The sequence below is a fragment of the Cynocephalus volans genome, chromosome X, assembly GCF_027409185.1.
Source record: "Cynocephalus volans isolate mCynVol1 chromosome X, mCynVol1.pri, whole genome shotgun sequence".
Taxonomy (NCBI): Eukaryota; Metazoa; Chordata; class Mammalia; order Dermoptera; family Cynocephalidae; genus Cynocephalus; species Cynocephalus volans.
In genome coordinates this window covers 67,873,652-67,879,651 of record NC_084478.1, presented here as the reverse complement: position 1 = coordinate 67,879,651, position 6,000 = coordinate 67,873,652, and the positions used below count along the sequence as shown (strand labels likewise).

The 6,000-nt window shown below is 39.1% G+C and overlaps 1 pseudogene; it reads right to left on the bottom strand.

The window, feature by feature from the left end:
• Positions 1-3,055: 3,055 nt before the first annotated feature.
• On the bottom strand, positions 3,056-4,381 carry LOC134367063 (large ribosomal subunit protein uL6-like; annotated as a pseudogene).
• Between the last annotated feature and the right edge of the window lie 1,619 nt (positions 4,382-6,000).

The window sequence follows — 6,000 nt, the reverse complement described above, 5'->3', positions numbered from 1 at the left end:
CATACGTTTTAAAACATCAAATAATTCCCAGGTAGGTTATAGACCTAAATGTAATAAATAAAGAAGCAACATAGGAGAATATTCTTGACTTTGGAATAGTAAAAGATTTCTTAAACAAGATACCAAAAGTACAAACTATAAAAGGAAAGAACAGATACAATCGACTACATCAAAACTAATAACTTCTTTTCACCCAAAGACACCATAAACAGTGCAAAGGTAAACCACAGAATGGGAAAATATATTTGCATCACTTAAAACTATCAAAGATTTTATGTCCAGATTATAAAATGAAGTTCTACAATTCAACAAGAGAAATATTATAGAAATATTATTTCAATAGAAAAATATGTGAAAGAGTTGAACAGGCATCATACAAGAGAGTACCCAAATAGCCAATAAGAATATGAAAAGATGCTCAGCTTCATTAATTATCAGGGAAATGTCAATTTAAACCACACAAGATGCCATTTCACGGCCCTAAGACTGTCAAAACTGTTAAATTGATAGTACCAAAGATTGGTAAAGATGTGGAACAATAGGACCTATCATACTCTGCTGCTCAGAGCAAACATCAGTAAAACTACTTCAGAGAGGTTTGCCATTAGCTAGAAAAGTTGAAGATGTGTATACCCTTTGTCCCAACAATTTTATTCCCTACTGATATGTATGCTTATGCATACCGGGAGACATGTATAAAAAAGTTCTTGCGGCATTGTTTATATAGCCAAAAATCAGAAATAATTCAATGTCTTTCAATGTCTTTCAGAAGTACAGTTGATAAATAAATGATGGTAGATGTATGTGATGAAATACTATACAGGCAAGAAAATAAAGTAGAGCTATATGTAAAAATATGAATAAATCTTAAAAACATAATGTTGATGATGTTAAAAAAAAAAAAACAGGAAAAGCTAAACCACACCAATAGGAATTCATATGTAGGTGCTAAAATTTAAAGAAAAGTAAGGAAGTAGTTACCATAAAAGTCAATGTTTGAATCCTTTTTTTTTTTTTTTTTTGCATTGTTCTTAGCACACTGGACTTTATTTTAAAAATTTATTTATGTATTTATATTATTACTTTTTTTACATTAAAAGATATTGTTGTGGAGCAATAAAGGTGAAGGGGGGAAGGGGGAGGGAAAGAGGGTGGGAGAAGGTGGAAAGAGGAGGTGTGGTCAAGGCCCATGGCACCCCTCTCATTCCAGCAGGGGAGACCATGGGGCTTCCGGTGGTGGCTCAGTCATTGCTGGGCTGGATGCAGATGTCAGGGGTGTGGCTGAGGCTCTCAGCTCCCCACTACCCCAACTTGGGAACCCAGGGGAGTCAGTCAGTGGCTCAGTAGTCATCTCTGGACTGGTTGCAGACATCAGGGGGTCATGGCTAAGGCCCTTGGCCCCCTCCACTGCACCAGCTCGGGAGCCCGGGGCACTTCCGGCAGTGGCTCAGTGGTCATTGCTGGGCTGGGTGTGGATGTTGGGGGTGTGTGACTGAGGCCCTTGGCCCCCACCACCACCCCAGCTTGGGAGCCCAGGGAGCTTCCAGTCCTTCCAGGTTTTATAGGTGTTCGTTGGTGACGTGAGACCTTTACTAGTTAATATCAAACTTTGAGGGCTGGCCCGGGGCTCACTCGGGAGAGTGCAGTGCTGATAACACCAAGGCCACGGGTTCAGATCCTATGTAGAGATGGCCAGTTAGCTCACTGGCTGAGTGTGGTGCTGACAACACCAAGTCAAGGGTTGAGATCCCCTTACCGGTCATCTTTAAAAAATAATAATAATAAAAATAAATAATATCAAACTTTGTCTCTGGTCTGTGGGTATTTTGTTTTTTCTTTCAGTTCTGTGTTGGATTATTCACTATTCCCACCACTTAAACTCTGCACTGGAACTAATTTGTTGTCCTTTGCTTACTTCTAAAATGGTGGAACTTCCTGTGGGGACCAGCACTTGAACCCTATGGTTGAGCTAAATTGCTGCTTTTCTGCTGATTCTCTGGGGAAGGCTTTTTGTGAAGCTCAGGTTTTAATGATTGACCTCGTATGTACTTGTGGGTCTCATGAGGTCCAGTACACCTGGGTTGTGTGAAAACTCTGGAACTCTGGTTTGGACCTGTGTCTTTTCAGCAAACTGCTCCCCCTGCAGTTCTGTATTCCTGACCAGTCTCCACTGAGTGGTCCTGTGCTAATTGGAGGGCAGATCAGCTGTCCATGCTGTGCCACAATGTTCCCCCAGTGGGCCTGTCTCCCCTACCCCCTGCACTCCAAATACTTCCCATGGGGTGGGCCATGCGCCAGTCCCTCACGATGACTCACCAGCCTCTGAGTGGCTCCTTGCTCCTGTGTGGGTCCACAGGAACCCTGTTAGTAGTCCTGCTGGCCTGAGGGCCACCAAGGCCCTCTTCTCCCCTGCAGTGTCCAAGCAACTTCATAGGAAGAGCACAGCTGCAGCTTTTGCCAGCTCTTGCTCCCAGTGCTCACCAGCTTCAGTCTTGAAGCACCCGGGGCTCAAAATGGTGAGAGTGATTCTTTCTCTCGTCGTGGCTTCTCCTGCCTTCGTGAACTCTATAGGTCTCTCATCCTCTTCCCCAGAGCTCTAGTGGCCCCAGCTTGGCTGTCGTTTCTTTTTAATAGGTGTAAATTGGTTGATTTGTGGGAGAGAGTGACACTGGGGACCGTCTATTCCAACATCTTCCACACTAGGGTTTATTCCTGAATTGTTTACTTGCCAAGTAGTTGGAAAGGATTATCAGTTTAAGAAAAAGTTTCAAATCAATAGAGGTCTTTTTTTTTTTTTTTTTTTTTTAAAAAGATGACCAGTAAGGGGATCTTAACCCTTGACTTGGTGTTGTCAGCACCACGCTCACCCAGTGAGCAACCGGCCATCCCTATATGGGATCCGAACCCGTGGCCTTGGTGTTATCAGCACCACACTCTCCCGAGTGAGCCACGGGTCGGCCCTCAATAGAGGTCTTTTATTCCATCATTAAAATTTACCAGCATGTCTTGGGAATCATCCTGTGGCTTGTTTCTGTAGCTGGACAACTCTTAGATCTTATTTGTTGGCCTGCTGAACTGTTCCTTTTTCAGAGACATAGATACCATACAAAAATATTCTGATATCCTTGTTTTTAACTGTTGTGGCTTGCTGGATCAAAACAGCTGAATTTGAAATGAGTTCAATATTATTTCCTTCAAGGATTAACTCATCTTTCTGGGCTTGAGATAGTGAACAAGCAACACCTGGCCTCATTCAAACCCCGCGGATGTATTTTTCACCCAAGAAATATCGGATTTCAACAAGAGACCAATTCTCCTAAATAATGACATTGATGGGGAAGTGAGCACACACAGACCTCATCTTGTAACGGAAGCCCAGTGTAATACCCTTGATCATGTTCTGTACATGACTACAGACAGTGCAAACAGTAGCCAGTTCCTTTTTATTTCCTCACCATTTGTCAACCTAGAGTCTCTTCTTTCTTTTTCCAAGAAGACTGAGCTCTACATTGATGTGACTGAAGTCCCTCCACAGGGTTCCTCTGGGGCCCTTCACCATAGCAGTGCTTCCCTTCAGAGTGATGGTGACATCTTCTGGAATGTCGACAGTCTTCTGAGAATGGTCTTCATTCTCCCAGTAGATGTAGCAAAGAGAGCCAGTGTTTGAATCATGAATCAAACAATCTAACTATTAAAAGATTTTTAAAGTTAATTTGGGAAATTTTGAATATAGCAACATTCATATAAATATGATGACATTAAGGAGTGATTCTTTATTATGTTAGGTGTACTGATGGTATTGTAATTATATAAGGAAATGTCTTTTTTTGAGGTGCATACTTACATTCGTAGGGGTGAAATGACATAATGTCTGGAATTTGCTTTAAAATATTTCAAAAAAGAGAGAGAGGAAGAGGAAGAGGGGGAAAGGTAGGGAGGAAGAAGGAGAGAGAGGGAGATAGGTGGTATATGAAACAAATATGGCAAAATTTTGTTGAAGCTTGATGATGGATACATAGGGGGTTTAGTATACTGTAATTTTGTTTACATTTAGAAAATTTCATCATAAAAAGTTTTAAAAAGATAATATATCAGGTACTCATTTCTGGGCTGGGGGAGGGAGTTGTGAAAAGGAAAGGACATGTGGATAGTTTCTTTGACTTTGGTAACTTTCTATTTCTTGACCTGGGTTGTGGATACACAGATGTTTGCTTTTTAAAATGTGTTTACACATACCTTTTCCTGTATGTGGTTATGTTTTACAGTTTTAAAAGGCAAATAAGAGAAAACAGGCAATAATTTTATAGCAGTGCTCTCTAATTGTAATACATATAATCTTTCCAGTAAATAATGTTCTTACATCTGTGGAACTTTTACCCATGAACATTAAGGAGCAACAGATTCCTGTTTAAAGTAATGATCAGTCTTTATATCATTTGGTTTAAATAGCTCAACTTGATGTTTAATAAGTAAATTGTTAAATGTTTTAAAAGGAGAATGAAACAGGCCTACCTGCAAACTTTCTTTCCAATCTGTTCTAATGTACTCTCTGCTTGATCCCAGATCAAAATGTTTATTTACAGAAACTTTATTCTTGCTATTTCAGTGCATGTTTTAGGCTTGAAATATGTTCAACATGTTCTGTATCTTATACCCTCTGCAACTCAGTGTCTTCTGCTTTTGAAGCAAAGTATGGAGAACATTTGCCTATACTGGACATGAGGATAAATGTGTGTACATAGCGTTTTAAAGTGTACATATGACTGGCTTTTTTCACTCCCTATCTCTGGGTGATGCTGCATTTGGGAAGCTGTACCTTGCTTTAGTCTAATAATAGGTCATATCTTTTGACTGTTTATGAACAGTAGATATATATTGCTGACATGATTAAGAAAAACATTTTTAAAGGCAAGATTATGGTTTAAAATTTTTAGTTCAAGGCACAGTCAGACACTGGGAAGCTTCTTTTACTGCACTAAAAAAAGAAATCTTCCTTACACCCTTCACAAAAATTAACTCAAAATGGATCATGGGCCTAAATATAAAGCATAAAACTTTTTAAGCTCCTAGGAGATAACAAAGGAGAAAATGTAAGTGATGTTGGGTTTGGGGATGACTGTTTAGATACAACACCAAATACATGGTTCATGAAAGAAATAATTGATAAGCTAGACTTTATTAAGATTAAAAATTTCTGCTCTATGAAAGACACTGTCAAGAGAATGAGAAAACAAGCTACAGAATGGGAGAAAATATTTTTAAAAGACATCTGATAAAGGACTGCTATCCAAAGTATACAATAACTCTTAAAACTCAACAATAAGAAAACAAAAAACCCAATTAAAAAATGGGCAAAAGACCTAAACAGACACCTCACCAAAGAAGATATACAGATGGCAAACGAGCATGTGAAAAAGATGCTCCACATCGTAAGTCATTAGAGAAATAAAATTAAAACAACAATGAGATACCACCTCATACCTATTAGAATAGCCAAAATCCAGAACACTGACAACACCAAATGCTGATGAGTATGTGGAGCAACAGGAACTCTCATCCATTGCTGGTAGGAACACAAAACAGTACAGCCACTTTAGAAGACAGACAGTTGCTTACAAAACTAAACATACTCTTACCGTATTCAGCAATTGCACTCCTTGGTATTTACCCAAATGAGTTGAAAATTTATGTTTACATAAAAATCTGCACATTGATGTTTATAGCAGTTTTATTCATAATTGCCAAAATTGGAAGTAACCAAGATGTCTTTCAGTAGGTTAATGGATAAACTGTGGTACATCCACAGAAATATTATTGTGCTAAAAGAAATGAGCTACCAAGCCATGAAAAGACATGGAGGAACTGTAAATGCATATTACTAAGTGAAAGAAACCAATCTGAAAAGGCTACATATCTGTATGATTCCTAAATAATGACATTCTGGAAAAGGTTAAACTATTGAGACTGTAAAAAGATCAGTAGTTGCCAGGAGATAGTGGG